Source organism: Ambystoma mexicanum, chromosome 4p, assembly GCF_040938575.1.
Source record: "Ambystoma mexicanum isolate Mex_15411 chromosome 4p, UKY_AmexF1_1, whole genome shotgun sequence".
Taxonomy (NCBI): Eukaryota; Metazoa; Chordata; class Amphibia; order Caudata; family Ambystomatidae; genus Ambystoma; species Ambystoma mexicanum.
In genome coordinates, this window is record NC_090927.1 from 1,074,042,485 (window position 1) to 1,074,062,337 (window position 19,853).

General features: G+C 44.2%; 1 protein-coding gene across 3 annotated transcripts in view; it reads left to right on the forward strand.

The window, feature by feature from the left end:
- Positions 1-19,853, forward strand: part of AK9 (adenylate kinase 9) — a 1,784,103-nt gene that overhangs the window by 751,426 nt on the left and 1,012,824 nt on the right. The gene's annotated exons all lie outside the window — the stretch shown is intronic.

The window sequence follows — 19,853 nt, forward strand, 5'->3', positions numbered from 1 at the left end:
TTCAATATAAAGGCAAGTCCAGCAAGCAGGCTTCCACTTCAGCACCCTAGTGCGAAGGTGTCTCTCTTCACTCCAATATCGATGGAGACAAGTAAGAACGGACAGATGTGTGCTTTAGTTGGTGGACCAAGGCCACGTGCTAAAATTCGTTCAGAGGAAACCTACCACCCTCCTACCGGCAAGGCAGAAAAAACCTCTTCATACACTTCAACTGCACTCGCTCCTCTCCAAAGGAGCGATACAGCATGTCCCATGCGCCCAATATAAAAAGGCATCTACTAACTCTATTTCCTAGTGATGAAGTCCAGCAGATGTAGGCCCATTCTCAGCCTACGATACCTGAATAGGTTCCTCCACTCCCAATCTATTTGGATGTTATCATTACAAACCATTCTCAGCCACCTAACCAAAGGAGATTTCCTGTCGTCCCTGGACATGGAGCATGTTTATTTCCATATCCGTCTTCACCACAATGCTAGCAAATTCCTGCGCCTCAGTAACAGGCCGCCATTACCAATTCAAGGTCCTCCCTTTCAGATTCAAATCTGCCCCAAGGGTGATCACAAAATGCCTTGTCACTGCTGCAGCGTAACTCAGGAAGAAGAGAATCATGTCTACCCATATTTGGATGATTGTTTGATCAGGGAGCCAACCCTCCACCTGGGCCTGCAACTCACAGAGGCCACGAAAGCCTGAATCACATCATTGGGATTCTCACTCAATTACGAGAAGTCATCCATGACACTGTTACAGCAAATGCTTTTCCTAGGTGCGCACCTGGACACCACTTCCACTGCTACCCTGTCAGCCAACCTGGTTAAGTTAATCCTATCAAAGGTTCAGGTGTGTTCACAGCGACAGGTTGCATCAGTCTGGACAGTTAAGTCCCTTCTTCATGCATCCCACTTATCAAACATTGCAGATTCTGACAGCACCCCCTCAGAAGTTCCCGGAAGCAAATCTATGGACATTAGAACTACATTGTCCCTCAGCAGCTCCTTTCACAATGCACTGAGTTGGTAGACTGATGTCATCAACCTCTTAAATGGCACTCTTCAAAGTCCCCAGTCATCAGGTTATTGTGACAATGGATTCATTCATGGGAGGCTGGGGGGCCCACACAGTGAATATTCATGACGGGCATCTGATCAACAGAGGAGAAGTCTCTCTGCATCAAAATTCTAGAGATCAGGGCATTGTTCATGGCTGTAAGGGTACAGAAGAAGGAGACAGACACACAGGTGACATAGTGATTGCTATAGACTTTTATTAGAAATGAAAATAAAGAGAAAACCTAACTTTCCCCAACTCTAAGAGGGGTTCCCCTGCCTCAACTAAAATACTAAGGGTTTGATCAGAATGTCCTGATAAATCAATAGACTGCCATTCTGTGTCAAAAAGTCTACTTCTGTCCCTTACAGTTATAACTAAACTAAAGAGGTAGTGGATCTTCTTGGTCCAGAAGAATTTCTTCCTTCTTCTGGACAACACATCACAGTTCCAGTTGTTAGCTGGGATTTTTACCTGAAGGAATGACTCCCTTCCCCAGTTCTCAATCCCTTTCCAAGCACAAAGCAAAGTTCCAGGTTGTAATGCCAGCAGTACAGTTCTCAATTCGAATTCAAATGGTAAAGTTCCAGTTCAAACATCAACATTCATTATTGCCCATAATTGCTTCTTCACTATTGGGTTACTGGCGAATGCCTCCCTTCTCCAGGTATCGTGACACAAAGCCAGGGGGAATGACTCCCTTCCCCTGGCCTTCCTTGTCTTTGTTCTCACACTTTCATAGCTTTTACTTTCACAGTTCACCACACCATGAGGAATGACAAAGTTCCCCTGGCCTTTCTTGGCTTTATTTCACAGTTCACATCACATGTGGAATGTCTCCCTTCCCCTGGCTTTTCTTTTCTTTCCTGCTCTGGCAGACCTGGTTCACTACCCTGCCAGGTACTGCCATGAAGAAGATAGTTTAAGGCTTGCTTCGTTATTGGCTGCAGGTCCCACACCCGTCTTTCGTCACTCTTCAGCCCTTCTGATGTCCCACCAACCTTCCCAGCAACCCAGGTACCTGCAGGGCGCTTGCTGGTGCTTTCCAGTCAGTTGTGGGCTTCTCAGCATTCCCTCTTGGGGCTTTGGGCAGCTTCTCCAGCAGCTTTGTTAGCTCTGCAGTGTCCTCTTCTTCTGAGGCTGTGTTTCTCCAGCTGACTACACGTTCCAGCTCCCTTTTTCAGCTGGATGCCCGATCTTCCTCCTGGTTTGTCAGTCCATCCACGGCAGACATGTCAGGACCACCTCTGCCGGCAGACAAGCGTTTTAGCTCTGGTTCTACCTGCTTGTCCTCACTCGCCGGCTTTGAATCTCATGCTGCAGGGCTGGCTTCTCTTTCTCACTTCTGTAGTCCTTCCTCTATTTATATGTATACTTCTCCAATGGGAGTTGGAAAACTACTAGAAGGCTCATTGGAGGTTCTAGGAACAATGAATAGGGCTCCTCACTTCTTCCTCATCTCAGTACTTGCCCATTAAATTTGTTCTAAGTAGTCCTTGCTCTTATTTGTCCCAGTATGAGCCAAGGATGTATGTTGGGTAATCCCTACTCTACCTCATCCTGGTGGAAGTTAAGTACTGGATTTTGCAAAAAGGCATGGATGTCTGTGGTGTGGAAGGGTTTGGGTCTACTTGGTGGATAATATTTGACCTTTTCCTATTTGACTGAATTTTATTTGCTCTTTTTTTGGTCGAAAATGCTGAGGGCGAACCCCCGAAACGCTCCCCTGTTCCCTTACCTGACTCCAGATATATATATTTTTTAAATTTGACTGAATTTTGACCAAAACAATGATCAAAAGAATTTGGTCAAAACTAAAAGGTCAAATGATTTTCGACCAGGTATGCTAATACCGTGTGGTAGTGAGGTATGAGAAGGTGGGCCTCATGGACGGAGTGGAGGTAAAGGAAGTGGGTGGAGGGTGAGGGATGTTGTACCTTGTTCTCCCTAGATGGTCGTCCTTGTCCCTAGAGGGAGAGTCTCTCCCAATGAGATCCTCCCGCTGAGTACCACCGCCAGGGGGACTGTCGGGTAACGGTCTCACCTCCCTGGCCTCATTGGAAGGGGTTCCCCCTCTGGGAGAAATGACGATATCTAAAGGTTTGTCACAGGACCCACAAGTCTTTCTTTCCACACCTGCAGGGAAAGGTGGTTTGGTTTTTTATGGACAACACAACCGCAATGTTCTACATCCACCAGCACGGCAGCGCCAAATCTCCAATCCTTTCTTCTGAGGCACCTCCTCTGTGAAAATGGGCCTTGGCACATGGGTTGTATGTCCCTTTTCCACCTTCAAGGCATTCCCTTAGCAGGGAACTCTACTCCTGCCACCAATGAGAACTCCTCCCCATCCAAGTGAAATCCTGCCCGAATGTAGGGTACACGAGACATAAACCTCTTTTCCACTAAAGACTATTCCAAATGTGTAGCATTTGCTAGAAGATTTCCGCAGCCAGCCAGCCTTGGGGATGTCTTTGCATTTCCATGGAACTGGAGATTCCTATGCATATTTCCCTTGTTTCCACTCATTCTAAGAGCCCTGCATGCAGCCAAACAGCCGTGCAGACTAATCCATGTGGTGCCAAAGTGGGCAAGTGTGATGATCCGAGCCAATGAGCACAGTTTACATTCAGGCATCCCAAATAAGTCAGGAACATTACCTAAGTCAGTGGGTCAAAAGTGGGTGTTAGCCTGGCATACATGGCATTTGCACCACTCCCAGCATCTGTTTCCATAGACTTTCATAGTGTTAACATTGGCCTTTTCTCCTAACATGGCTGCCGCAAGATACATTCATATCTTACAGCGCGTTACATTGATATTGCAGAGGGAGCTACTTAAGCTCTGCCTCCGCTGAAGCCCTCGCTTCTCGTCTTCTCCGCTGACAGCGGGTAACGCTACGGACGCTTTCTCTTCACAGAACCTGTCAAAGGAGAGAAATATAAGACATTAGCTTTACAGAAAAGACAACAGAATCTCCTAGCTTATAGAAAATACTTACCGAACCATTGTTTTCCTCGAAGCAGTATCTTCAGTCAGCAGTGGTTGTTTATTACCGCAGCAGCTCCTGTCAGAAGTTTCTCTCACGGCCGCAGCATCATCCGACAGCAGTTTTCATCCAAAGCCGCAGCATCTTCAGTCAGAAGTTTCTTCCGCAGCCTCCGCACCTTCCGAAAGAATTTTCCTCCGCTTACTGAACATCTGCAGATAAAACAGAGGTATTTAATTAACTAACAAACTGAATAAAAAAATACAAAAGAAAGTTAAATAAGCTTACCTACCCTGAAGTACTGCAAGTTTCTCACAGCACAGTTGTTTCCGCGCTCTTCCTGAAGACTGCAGTTACTCTATACAGTTGAACTTGTGTTGTTTAATGTTTCCTCATCCTAAGTAACTTCGTAGTCATCCGCAGCCATAAACCTTTCGGTATTCTGAGAACCTGCAAAAGAAAAGTTAATTATTAGAAAGAGAGATCTCTCCAACATAGGAATATAAGAACAAGATATATAAGAATGCAGCGTTTTTCCCAAGATACTTTACCCAAAGAAATTTTCTGGAAAAGTATAGGCATTCTTAAGGCAAACAATTATTGAGCCCTCAGCATTCCAAGATTCCATTGTATTCCATCTCAACGCGCACCTGCAGAAACCAGGATGAGAGCTCCACACATAATAAACACATGTATGAGCGGAGAATTACAAAAGTATACATTTTAAGGCACCACCTTCTCAGTAATTAGATGCTATAGTCATTCTATTGTTGTTATTATTGGTTTAATAGAAAAGGAATCTAACAAAAGTGCCCAAGTAGAGGTTCACAGGCTGGGAAGGCATTACGCTCCCGAGGTTTCCAGGTAAGCGTTACAGAATGCAAAGCCATGCTTACTCCACCAGGCGTAATGGATGACACAGGAATTAATCATTTATTCCAGATTTTAGGAGAGTTAAGAGCAGAAGTCCACAACGATAGGTCTAAAACCAATTCTGTCAGGAGAGAGTTGGTGGTTAACAGAGAACGCACCGATGAATTGGGTCACCAATTACTACAGTCCCAAGCAGGACAAGCACCATTCCCTAGTGGAGTTTCACAAGGTCCCATTTCCGCTCCCAGTCCTCCTTTATAGGTAATTCTGCCCGGGAACATTACATTAGCAGCCCTAGAGAGATTTACGGGGGATCCACATCGCTTTGCAGTTTTTATGAACCAATGTAATTTACATTTTATGTGTAGACCCAGAGTTTTCCTTTCAGATCAAGCCAAGGTGGCATTTGTGTTGTTATATCTGGAGGGACATGCTGCTGACTGGTCTACGCCCTTAGTCAATCGAGATGACCCCTTGTTAAGGAATTTCCCAGGTTTTTGGCAGGAATTAGAGAAACTCTTCAACCATCCTGCCCAGGGACAGGCTTTGGATAATGAGCTGTTCTCGCTACTTCAAGGTAACCAGGAATTGTTGGTTTACATAGCTTCCTTTAATCGATTAGTAGCAGAGACTAGCTGGCCTGAGGAGAAAAGAACAACCCTCTTTTATCGAGGATTACGAGGAGAACTCAAAGACATATTAGCGCAAGTAGTGAATCCTCCTACGGGTTGTGTTGAATTTATAGACTTAACTATACAGTTAGATCACCGACTGCAGAACCGGCGCTCTGATAGGGCCAGATCAGAACCTAGATCCTTCTATGTTCGTTCAAAAGATTGTGCAACTCGTCCAGTGACTGACAGTCACTCTGAACCAATGCAGTTGGGAGGTGCTCAGGTCCCATTTCTAAGGAAGAAAGAGAGAAAAGAAGACAAACAGAATCTATGCCTCTGTTGTGGGTCAGCATGTCAACTTGCAAAATTGTCCAGTGAACCACTGTGGAAACCAGTGGGAGCAGTAGACCAGGCAGACAGAAATATCAAAGAAAATGAGCAGACGGAAAACGCCAACGCCTGACAAGTGTAGAGGTCGACTTGTCGAGCCAGAAGAAGGAAATTCAGATCACTCATTTTGTTGTTTCAGTTATCTTAAGCAGTGATCTTCAACCTTCCCAGATAAATGCTCTAGAAGCATATGTAGACAGTGGTGCGATAGGGAACTACATGGATTGCAAACTGCAAATTTGCAAATTTGTTCTTCGTACCAAAGTAGGAAGGGGACCTTCATACTTGCATAGAATATCGTACCCTAAACCACGTCCACTCATTCCTGTGTTAATGGATCAAGTTAAGGATGCCAACATTTTCACTAAACTAGACCTTCGAGGAACCTACCACTTAGTGAGAATCAAGGAAGGAGACGAATAGAAAACAGCCTTCCGTACAAAATACGGTTTATAAGAATACTAAGTCATGCCCTTTGGACTCTGCAACGCCCCCGCTGCTTTCCAGAACTTTATGAATGATGTTTTATGTGAATTACTCGATGTCTGTACCGTAGTGTATCCTTGATCATATCCTAATTTGTTTAAACTCGGTTCAAGAACACATAACCCATGTAAGAGCAGTACTTATGAAATTACGGCAACATAAACTATTTGTCAAGCTAGAGAAATGTACCTTTCATGCAACCTCAGTGGAGTTTCTGGGATTCTTCCTGTCGCCAATGGGAATTCAAATGGATAACTGAAAGGTTGACACCGTCATGAATTGGCCTTCCCCTACGTCAGTTAAAGGAGTCCAAAGTTTTTTAGGATTTGCAAACTTCTACAGAAGCTTCATAGCAGGATTTTCCCAACTAGTCCATCCAATAACTTCGTTATTGCAAAAACACAAGATATTCTCCTGGACCAAGGAAGCTGAAGAGGCTTTTCAGACCTTAAAAGAAAATGTTACCAGTGCTCCCATTTTGAGACACCCACAACCTGAACAACCAATTATCGTAGAAACGGATGCGTCCAGTGCAGCAATGGGAGCTGTATTATCCCAGAAAGATACTAAAACCGGACAACTCCATCCAGTAACCTTTTGTTCAAAGAAATGTTCAACCGCAGAATTAAACTACAGCATTACAGATAAGGAATTGCTAGCCATAAATAACGCTTTTAAAGAATGGAGACACCATCTGTTGGGGGCCTGGCATACCGTCACAGTTTTCACAGACCACTGAAACCTGCAATATCTACGCAACGCAAAGGCTCAATCATTTCGACAACTCCGTTGGGCATTGCTCTTCGTAGAATATGATTTTGTTATCACTTGCCACCCAGGAGTACGTAATGGTAAAGCGGATGTCTTGTCACAGATTGGAGAGAAAGAAGAAATCCAAAGTACCTCAGACCCTGTAAATATAATTCCAGAAGAAAAGGTGCTAGGACTCACAGGATCTTCAGAAAAACACTTAAAGGCACACATTAGCATGACCACTTCAGAGATAGAGGCCTGGAAATGCAGAGGACCCAAGTTTTTGACGTTCAAGAAGGTTTACCTTATTTCCAGAGTCAGCTCTACCTTCCAAATCAGGAGCTACAAAAGAAAGTTAAGGCAGATTACCATGGAGTCGTATTGGAAGGCCAACCTGGAATCGCTAAGACCAAAATCCAAAGACATTTCTGGTGGCCAATATGGTGCAAGGACATCATAGATTTCATTCGAACTTAACGGCATTTGTGCTCAAAACAAAATCTCAAAGCAGAGACCCACAGGACAGCTGCAACTGTTACCTGTCCCACCAGCACCATGGCATACCATCTCTATGGACTTTATTACTGAATTACCCATTTGTTCGGGCTTTAATACGATCCTTGTAGTGGTGGGCTTGTTTTCCAAAATGGCGCATTTCATTGCCCTCAAGGGGCTTCCTACTTCATCAATCCTAGCAGAGGTGTTCTTGGAACAAATAGTACGTCTCCATGGATTTCCATCTGCAGTGATCTCTGATAGAGGGAGTCAATGTGTCTCCCAATTCTGGAGGAAATTTTGTGAGTTGGCTAAAGTGGAAGTACGTGTATCTACAAGTCACCACCCACAAACTGACGGCCAAACAGAAAGAACCAATCAGACCCTAGAACAATACCTGCGATGTCTTCTACACCAGATAGATTATTCTTGGGTGTATGTCCCTTGGATAGCTGAGTATGCGTATAATAACTCCGAACACACTTCCACAGGTTATACTCCTTTCTAGATGCTTAATGGTTCAGATTCTCGGACCTCTACCTTCGACCCAGTAGAAGCCTTAGAGATGCCTGCAGTACAGAACCTTCACGAGAATATTACCCAAGTACAGAAAGAGGTCCTGAAACAATTGACTAGAGCAAAGGAAAGCCAAAAGAAATTTGCAGATAACCTTTGAAGAGAATCTCCAGAGTATAACGTGGGAGACAAGGTTTGGTTGTCTTCTAAACACATTGCACTTAAAGGCCCACGTAAATTCCAGCCTAGATGTCTGGGCCCTTTTCTGTAGAAACCATCGTCAATCCTGTAGCAGTACGATTGAACCTGCCATCCCACATGCAAATTCACCCTGTATTCCATTATTCTTTGCTAAAAGCAAAGAATCCAGGGACCAGACTACAACCATCACCACAACCAATCATCATAGGAGAACCAGAATTCGTAGTGAAAGAAATATTATATTCCAAGATTGTCAGAAAGAAATTATTCTACCTTGTAGTTTGGAAAGGGTTTGATCCACAGGACATAACTTGGGAACCCAGCTCACACATTCATGCCCCCAAATTACTCCAAAGGTTCCGTCAGAATCACCCTACTAAGCCAAGACCGAAGGGTCTATCCTTGGGAGTGGTCTTTGGTCGGGGGGGGGAGGGAGTACTGGGGAGGGAGGACAACTGTCATGACCCCAGCCAATGAGCACAGTTTACATTCAGGCATCCCAGATAATCCAGGAACATTACCTCAGTCAGTGGGTCAAAAGTGGGTGTTAGCCTGGCATACATAGCATTTACACCACTCCCAGCATCTGTTTCCATAGACTTTCATAGTGCTAACATTGGCCTTCTACTCCTAACATTGCTGCCGCAAGATCCATTCATATCTTACAGCGCCTTACATTGATATTGCAGAGCGAGCTACTTAAGCCCCGCCTCCGCTGAAGCGCTCGCTTCACGTCTTCTCCACTGACAGCGGGTAACGCTACCAATGCTTTCTCCTCACAGAAACTGTCAAAGGAGAGAAATATAAGACATTAGGCTTTACAGAAAAAGACAACAGAATCTCATAGCTTATAGAAAATACTTACCGAACAGTAGTTTTCCTCGAAGCAGTATCTTCAGTCAGCAGTGGTCATTTATTACCGCAGCAGCTCCTGTCAGAAGTTTCTCTCACAGCCGCAGTTTTCGTCCAAAGCCGCAGCATCTTCAGTCAGAAGTTTTGTCCGCAGCCTTCGCACCTTCCAAAAGAATTTTTCTCAGTTTTCCGAAAATCTGCACATAAAACAGAGGTATTTAATTAACTAACGAACTGAATAGAAAAATACAAAAGAAAGTTAAATAAGCTTACGTACCGGAAGTACTGCAAGTTTCTCAGAGCACAGTTGTTTCTGCGCTCTTCCCGAAGACTGCAGTTACTCAATATAGTTGAACTTATGTTGTTTAACATTTCCTCATCCTAAGTAACTCCGTAGTCATCCGCAGCCATAAACCTTTCCGAATTCTGAGAACCTGCAAAAGAAAAGTAAATTATTAGAATAATAATAATTAATAATAATAATGAGAGATCCCTCCAAAGTAGGAATAATTAAAAGATAGATAAGAATACAGCGTTTTTCCCAAGATACTTTACCCAAAGAAATTTTCTGGAAAGGTGACGAACAACTATTGAGCCCTCAGCATTCCAAGATTCCATTGTATTCCATCTCAACGCGCCCATGTAGTAACCAAGATGGGGAGCCCCACACATAATAAACACAGGTGAGAGGGGACAATTACAAAAGTATACATTTTAAGGCAGCACCTTCTCAGTAATTAGATGCTATAGCTATTCTATTGTTGTTATTATTAGTTTAACAGAAAAGGAATCCAACAAAAGTGCCCAAGTACAGGTTCACAGGCTGAGAAGGCATTAGTCCAGGTAAGCGTTACAGCAAGACCATTCTGGTTCTTGGAGCTTTTGGCTCTTTTTGTTGGCCCCACCCATCAGGCTTTCACTGGTGTTCAGCCAAAGAAAAGGGAGCAGTCTTTAAGGAATCAGGAGTAAGACCCGGACACAAGGGCATTGTAATGGTTGCCATAGGCTTGTATTAAAGAAAAAGGAGGGCTGGAGAAAGATCTTTCTCACCTTTCACTACAAGGAGTTTCCCAATCTCAACAAAACTAAAGCATGTCTGTGTAAGAATGTCCAAAAATAAAGAATTTTCCGTCCTGTGTCCAAAATCCTAACCTGACCCATGATTACCTCAAAATAAAGTGCAAAGGGATATAGTCTTTCAACTGGCCATTTATAGCTTTTTCCACAGTTCCAACACAAAGTTCCAAAAGGTGCAAAAACAATCAAATAATCAAATTTTCACAATCCTCAGGAGGAGGTCCCCTTGCCCAGAGTTTATTCAGACATCTAATAGTTTACAAACACAATAGTTCAAGTGATATGGTTCCTCCCGTGGCTTCTTTTCCGCAGTTTCCTATTTCCCAGTCCAGGGGGTATGTTTCCCTTTTCCCCTGGATTTCCCACATTCAAAGTTATTCACTTTCAAATCCATTACATATTTGGGTGTGGGTCCTAGACTCGGATCAATTCACCCAGTATTTTCTCCTGAGAGGACTTTCTTTCACAATCTGCAACTTTCCAACCCATTGGGTAGGATTCCCTTCCCCAGGATTTCACTCACTGAAGGGTATTCTTTCTCTTTCATTTTCACAATTTCACGATCATAGTTCTTTTTCCGAAAATATGTAGATTTCCAGTGCAGGGGGTATGGTTCCCTTCTCTGGATTTCACACACCTAAGAGGTTGTCTTTACTCTTCTTGACTCTCACAGTTTATTCGCAATTGGGGTGCGGATCCCAGACTCACAATCACATTGCCTGGTATACTTTCCTGCTAGGACCTTCACAATGTTCACTTTATGCTTGGGTGCGAGTCCCAGACTTACAACAGGTTGCCTAATATACTCTCCTACCAGGACTTCCTCCACATGTAACAGTCTGACTCATTCAGCTACCGGGTCTTCGACCCCCTTTCATTTGTTTCATTCCGTAATGAACTCTGTGTCCCAGCTCCCTTGCTCTGGTTCGACACTGTGAATATCAAGGTCTCTCCTTGGCATGCGGTACATGCTGCAAAGTTACCCAGTGTCCCATTTCCCCTCTCTGGGCTCACCAGTTTCTTGTGACTGCTTTAGCATTCCCCACGCTCTTCAGTTTCTCCAGCGGAGCACCTCCTCCTTCTTTTGGCATCCAATATGCTCTCTGTGACCCGCTATGCCTTGGCCTCCTCTCCACAGCACCTCCTGCTGTAGGCCTCCATGTGGCTTACCTTCGACCTCTGAGCCTCTCGTGACGGTGTCTGTTGAAGCTCGCCTTCTACCTGCTACAGCTGGCTTCTTCCTTCCTTGCTTCCCCACCCATGTCGGGTATAGTGGTTTTCAGTGTTCCTGGCAGTGCCAGGGTTTTAAATGTACAGCCACCTATTGGATACATCTAACCACTAGAGCTCGCCTCTAGTTCTGCAGCTTCAATGCTCTGCATTGCTTTCATGCTTGTCGTCCTCGTTTCAGTCCTTTTGAAAAAGAATAAAGGAAAGAGCCCTACTGTCAGTGCAAAGTGGATGGACTGAATCTACATCACAAAGTGCCATACAGGTTTGGTAACTCAAGGGGTTGGTCTCATACACCGAGTGGGATGGGGGATAGCATGTTCCTGCCAGTGATTCTACGTTCCTTCCATGAGGGTTGTCTCCCCCCATTTGGTCCTCTCTCAGACAACCACCCCCAGTGTCAGGATCAAGCTGCCTTTCCCTGGCCACATGGGAATAGTGTTTCCCTGGAGAGGGAATGGTGGCATTGCTAGATTCATCACACACCCTTCCCCTAAGGTCACTGGTCTCTCTGTTCTTTAGGGGAAAGTGATGTTGGTGATCCAGTTTCCCCGGTTCCTCGGTTCCATTTTTGTATGCTCGAGAAAAAAATGGATGATCAAGAGAACTGGACCTTACCCTTCTGGCTTCTCTTTTGAGGAAGGAAGACAAAGGATTTCTCTTGGCTTTAGAGGGGATGATTTAATCAAAAGGGGAGTTTCACTCTTTTGAGCGCTTATATCCATCCGTATCCAGGCCAGATGAGATACCCATTGGTCGAACTGTGGTATGTTACTCCCCAAAACTATCTGGGCTGGTAAATTGGGGATTACTGCCATCGTAACCCACAGTTCTTTCCCTAAAATGGACTTGTGTCTGGGGTGTCTTTCTTTTTTTTTTATATATCTGTTTATTTTATAAAAGAGAACAGATAAACAACAGGAACCAAAACTCGGCAGAATCCCAACTCTTGATGCTGCTCTGCTGCAAGGTCACAATCAGTAGTCATATCCAAACATAAATGTCCCCACATCTCCCCTTGCCCCTTTTCTGGCCATTCTGCCACCCTTGCAGACGCCTGCCATTTTCAACCCAACTCATCCCAGATCTTGTGAAATTTTCTAAGGTTGTCTTTGTGGCGATACACCCTCTCCTCTAGGGACCTACATCGGTCCATACCCTTCCTCCATTGAGCCACCATCTGCATGTCACCCACACCTAGCTTGGTGGCCAGGTCCAGGCCTGTGCTTATCAGCTGTCAAGGGTCTCTCCCCCTCGCGGTCTCCACCTCCTCTAAAATAAAATATGCAGTAGGGACACTTTGGGGCACCTCACTATTTTGCTCCCCTCTAGTCTGGACAGTATGCGCAGAATCTTATCCCAATAGACCGTACCCTGGGGCATGACCATATCATGTGGAAGAAAGACCTGTCCTCACCCTAGCACTTCAGACAAGTGGCACTGTCCGCCAACCCCATAGTTTGCAATTTGACTCTTGAATAATAGGCATGGTGAAAAACCTTCAGTTGCACTAGACACAGTCTGGTAGACCTGTTGAATTCCCTAATCACCATCTGTGCCTGCGCCCATTATTTTTCCAATATACCTACGTCCTGCTCCTATTTTGGTCGGAACCAGTCTGGCTGTTGTGCAGTAAAGTTGTTATCTGCCTGATATAGTGTCGAAATTGCCTTCTTTTCCAGGTGACCTGAAAGCAGGCTGACTTCTAGTGGACTATGGTCCACAATGGTCATGTCTGCTCCCCAGACCGTATGTGGGGCAAAGGTCCGGGAAAGCCATCATCGCCTACCCTTTGATGACGTCTTCCACTGTGACTATGCCCTTGTGCGCCAATCTATCAAACTTTCCCAGTTTACGCACCTCAGGTATGTATGGGTTCTCCCACAATGGCAGTGGGGGTGTCTTTCGATATGATCATGGACACAGCATATTATTTATCTTCCTTTCTTCTTCCACCCCAGGAGAAGGGTTACATGTGATTTCATCGAATCCCAAAACAACTAATGAAATTTCAATGAATGCAAAACTAATACCAAAATAAAGAATTTCTTTTTCATTGTTTTTGAGGGGGGTTCCCATGCCTCCCCCTACCACCCATCAAAGCACCTCCTTTTTTTTTTTACTAATACTTTTCCCCCACCCCCAAAACCACTATTCATACTCCCAACCCCATTTCTAGTTTTTTCCCAAATTAGTTATTTTCGTTTTCGTTGTTTTTGTATTCATTGTAATTTCATTAGTTATTTTATGTTCAATAAAATCACTGCATACCCCGGGGAAGTAGTTCTGATCTTATGGCACATTTCTTATCCCTACTGTCTAGTTAGGCCCAGATGACTTTTCCTTCTAGGGTGGCAGCGAAACTATAGGTGACTTTATACCCTGTGTACAGAAAAGGTTCTGGTTTACTTATATTCTTAATTTTCTTTCCTTTAGGATTATAATTCTCTGAGGTTCCCTTCTTACCTGACAGGATCTCGCCGGTCTGATCCTGGAGGATATCAACATAGGATGGTCCGACCCCTTGATGAACTTCCTCGTCCAGGTTTTATTCTTTTAAAGAGGGTAGGGAGAGGAAATATATCCTATTTATGGGCAACATTTCATCAGATGGCCAGATTCTCCGCACGAGTAACATATTCTCTCTTGGGAAGGAGTATGATATATCTGGTGTCTCTGATACCTGTGAACCTCTGTGGGGTGTCCCTGAGGTAGATGGTTCTTGCTCTTCCTCTTTTAATGGACAATACCCTGCAGGGAATCCAACTTCTTCCCACAAGGGATCTGGTTCAGTTCTTGTAGGAGTTTCTCATTTTTGCATAGCGTGTAGAGATTCTATCCGGGCGGATGTTTCTTCCTGTGGCAAATCCTCCCGAGTATTATCTATGGGCTCCCCAATGAAGGATACTGATTTTACTGTAGAGATAGGGTGGCTGATGCTTTCCCTCATGGGGGCCATAACTAGGATTTGGTTGTTCGGGAGAGTTAGTGGAATGCTCTCGCTCGGTTGTTGTGGTGGGAGACCTGGACTAAGATTCCTCTCTTGTCCAAATTGGAACTCAGGTGGAGGTGTAGTTCTGATGATCTCCTGCCTACCGGTTACCGAGGATAAGTGGGGAGTTTTCTCTAGTACTATGGGGTCTTGTTCCAGGACGGACCAGATATTCAGAGGGAAAGGCTGGGCTGTCTTAGTCTTTGATTCTCGGAACTCAACAAAGTTTATGTTTGGGGTAGATGGCAGCCTCCCCTCTTCCTGTTCTTCCCAAAAACAACCTTGAGCTGAGATCTCTAAAGGCGGGATCTTGAGGGTCTCTTGTTTACCTATCAAGAAGGACTTGGGGGCGTGGTACTCCAAAGATGTTAAATCACTGGGATGGTTGGCGTCTTCCCACAAGGACTCGTTCTTGACCAAATTATACTCTTGGCGAGAACCTAGTTTAGCCTCTATTTCTGAGTGACAGAAAATGTTTGTTCCAGGCCCAATTTCACTAGATGGACTCTGAGGGAGACCTTCCTCCTCCTCTCTAGGAGTCTATGGGTCTAGGTAAAAACTCTCCCTAGGTTTTCATATATTAAACTTCCCACCAACTCGCCCCTTTTAATCATGATGGGGTTTGAGGAGAAGTTCAGCAGGATAAACTTCACTTCTTCTTTACAGAATAGGAGGGGTAAAAATGTTTGCCCTCTCCTCCGGCCACTCTCTCTAGAAGGCACCGTAGATGATTAAACTAGTGGAAAGATTAACTTGTAAATCCAAAGAGATGACAATCTTATCTTGGGAAGCAACCATATACTCTTGGGGGCTAAAAAGGTTATGACTATTCCCCTCCATGGATTTTCTTACCAGGTGAATGGTCTGGGAGAATAATAGTTGGAAGGTGATTTCAATTCTGGTCCCGGAGCTCCAGTGCTCTGCGTGCCATCTATGTGGGGTGGTCTCTGGACTCTGTCCTCCAGTAGGACCTCTCTTCCTGCTGCTCTGTCCGCGGGAATTCCTTCTCGTCCTTGTTGCTCACACAGGTCTTTTAAACTATAGGCTGTAATGAGATTGGACAACCTCATGTTTCTTTCACTTAGACAATGGCATTGTGATAAGGGGTCAGAAATCAGCAATGCCTGAAGGAACTTTTACAATTATCTTGAATTCCCATATACACAACAAATAAATGAGGCTTTTTGGCTAGGGAGGATGAATAAAATCCCTCTCTGGGGATTCCTTGTCCTATAAAAGGAGGGTTACCCCAGTAGGATCTGTGACGGGCAGAACTTCAATGAGATAGAAGCCCCCCCACTGGGTGACCAGACAAGGTGAGAACAAAGAAAGAACATGGTGACAACCACCTGTTAGCACAAATCCCTTTGACCTCTGTCAAACAGATGTACGTATGTACAACCAAAGTATTGAAAGTTCCAAATTTCAACAAAGATTTCATTCTACAGACCAACGCATCTAAGACAGAGATGGGGCGTTGTTGTCACAAGAGTATAACGGAATAAAACACCCGTTAATGTACATCAGCTGAAAACTCTTACCTAGGGAAAAGAACTATGCATCCATAGAACTTGAAGCACTAGCTATTAAGTGGGCCATAGGGTATCTCAAATACTACCTGACGGGAAGAAAGTTTAAATTAATAACTGATCATTCCCCCCTTACCTGGCTCAGCCTTAGAAAGGATACAAATGCAAGAATCATGTATTGGTTTCTGGACCTCCAACCCTTTTGCTTTTTGGTTGAGCACCAGAGGGGTAAGGAGCAATGAAATGTGGACTTTCTCTCAAAATTTCCATTGGGAGAGGATGGGGAAGCCATTAACAAAAGGGAAGGAACTTGCATACAATTCTCTTTAATTCCCATATACACAACAAATAAATAGGGCTTTTCAAATAAGGGAGTATGAATAAAATCCCTCTCTGGGGATTCCTTGCCACCAAGAGAGGGGGATCACCCCTATTGTAATCTGTGACGAGGCACAGAGCTTCAATGAGATAGAATCCCCCCCCCTCACTGGGTGACCAGTAATCATGTTGGAGACGCAGTGGGAACAAAGAAAGAACATGGTGACAACCACCTGTTACCACAAATCACTTTGACCTCTGTCAAAAAGATGTACGCACGTACTACCAAAGTACACTTTCCCCACACATACACTGGGCCGAGGAAATCCAACATGGAGGGGGAAGGAAGTCATTGGAAACAGAGCAGCCGCTCTAGTTGTCTAGAAAGTCCAAACTACAATAGATTAAGAGGAGGAATATGGCAACTGCAAGGCACAAAGACACAACCGCGCCCGAAGCCATACAGGACAATGAAGTTCTCAGAAGAGGGCTTCACCGCATGTCGTACCCGAAGACGGCGAACATCAGGGGAGAGCAGCGGTTCACCAGCTTCCCGAACGGATGGAACCCCTGACCTAGACAGGAGTATGAAGAGGGGGAGCCAGGTAATAGATATATTAAGAGTTCATTACAAAACACACGCAAAGGAACAAGTTGAGACCCGTGAGTACTGTATTCAAATGGGCTATGACCGATCCCGCGTTGGGTCATAAACCTCCCCACCACTCCTTTGTTCCTAAACTTGGCAAACCAAGCTGGACTTCCCCAATCCTTCTATCACGGTCATCCCTCGATCACGGTAGTATGGGGTAATATCAGGAGAGTACAACTCTTCCTTGGCACAGTAGCTGAATAGCGTACGGAAATGGGGAGAAGAATCTTGGCCCAGTGCCTTTCTCACTGTATACCCGTAGAACCACAGTTGTTGGATCAACTGACAAAAGGGATAATACCAGGGGAAGGGAATTGTTCCCTCTGGCAAGAATACAAGACCAGGGGAAGGGGATTTCCACCCTTGGCATGGCAGGAGGTAAAATAGGTAAAGTATTTCACCAGTACAGTGAGTACTACAATCCAGGGACCACTTCAGACTGACCAGACTTAAGAAGAGAGAAACCGCTTGGGATCACATGAGTAGTCTTTGAAGAAATACCAAAGGTCTACACTTGCTCGGGCCTATTTGCAACCATATAGACTAAGATACAGTAAACCTTTGGTGGACACACAAGTGACTAAAGTAAGAAGGCCACCTGACCTCATTACTGTTTATAAATGTCAAAATAAAGACAAGTGTTAAATTATGATGCCACCCTAGAGTTAAACAACATCGGCATGCCCCACGACTGCAGGAACATATTTAGCTAAAGTGTGAGCACTTTCTACAACAAGAATTGGAGGCAATGTACAATTTGATGCTCTAATCATGGAGTGGATGCCCTTCACTTCCAGCCGCAACAAATTCTGATGTACCTGCTCTCCTTGGCTATGAGTGGCCTTGCTCACACTTATATCAAATTTTATTTGCATGCCATATGCCACTTCACAAGCACTTCAGTCGGTTGCGCCTTTGTTGTAGTCACATAAACTTATCAAATAGTTTGTGAAAGGAATTTGTTGTGCATATCCACCAGTCTGCAAACCGGCTCCTGCTTTGGATTTGTATGTTCTTTGGAAGATAATGAACTACCCATTTGAACCATTGCAACAAGCCAGCATCACCTTTCTCTCATGAAAGACAGCTTTTCTGATCGCATTACCTCAGTCAGAAGAGTGGGGTGATCCAGGCACTCTCCTTGAATCAAATTGACTTCATTTTCTACACATCCAAGGTCCTTGTCCCGACCAACCCTACGTTCATGCCAAAGGTACCATTGCCTTTTCACATCAACAAGCCTTTAGTCTTTTCTGTTTTATTCTTTCCTGATACGCCGGCTGAGCACTTTTTTTACTACCTGGATGTCATGTGAATGCTTACATACTGCATTGACTGGACCAAAAGTCTTTGCGGCTGTTTGTGGCTTTTGGTCCCACTGCTGTTGTCAAATGGCTGTGAAAGGCATCGCTCTCCAGATGACTGCCAGTTTGTATATCTTTATGCCATTGACTTGCAAATAGGCTGCTTCCAAGTGAGCCCAAAGCACATTCTATGAGGACTGTCTTGTCTAGTGGTGCCTTCCTGTCTGGTGTACTTCTGGTGGAACTCTGCAAGTCAGCTACGTGAAGGCGCATGCACACCTTCAAGTTCTACTGCATCCACAGGGAATGGAATCTAGGGTTGGGCAAGCAGTTCTTCAAAGCCTGCTTGCCTAAATGTAAGCCACGCACCTCTTCCCATTTTGCATGGTGATGCATGTATGTAATGCATTTATACTACTTTGAAATCTATTTTAACAGCATATGAATGTATGACGAATCCAATGCTGGAGAAGGAATATGTTACTTATGTGTAACTCCTGTTCTCCAGAATTGGTACTTTCCTAGATTAACATGCAACCCTCTTACCTACCCTGCATTGGCTGATATGTACACTATTTATGTTCGCTATATGAATCTGAAGATGGTCTTCGGGGGCTAAGTTAAGGGAGTCGCTCGCTGCGTGCTGGTGAAAGTCTACATTGACCCAAAGAACACTAAGATAACACTGAGAACATTAAAGTGACTGCAGTTTCTTTGTTTTGTGAAACTGCTTAAATGTTACCAAGAATTCCCAGCCTGATGATGAGCATCAATATTCCAGCAGCATGTGAATCTATGAAAGATGCCAGTGCTGGAGAACAGGAGTTAAAAGTAAGTAACGCATTCCATACTAACCACAGCCAGAAGGCTGCAGAAGAAACTGCTGAAAAGCTGTGAGCATGTTCCAGTGGAATGTTACCTGTGTCTTTTGCATTCCTGAATACTCATCACAATAATGTGGAATATAGTAAAACTGTGAAGGACAAAACCCACTCTTTAAGGACGTGATTGTGAGGCGCTAACAAATGTAAACATGTTTTACAAAAAATCCAATGTGCAGCCACAAACCTAACCAGCACAATAATCAATAATAGACACATATGCCAAAGTAAAAATTATTGTTATAGATCCTCAGATGCACAATGCATTCTAATGAACATTCTTGTAGAGTGAATTTGAACATAACCCTACCATACATCGTCATAAATGTGAAACCTAATGTATCAACAAATAATTTAAATGTTGAATTGTGTAATACTCTGGTTTAATACATATCCTTAAATGCAGAAATCAAAAAAGAGAAACACTCAAAACCAAAACAGACTAAATAAATCTCCTGTTGTCACTCGTCTGTAAGCAATTTAAGCAATGGAAACAGTGGCAATAAAAAAAATAGGGTGGATCTGTACAAAGACTGCCAATATTCAGAAATAGCAGACCGAAACATGGAATATAACCGTAACCTTCAAAAGTAAACAGACAAATGAGAATCAGAGCGTGGTATGGGCCGACTGATAAGGCATCATATATCA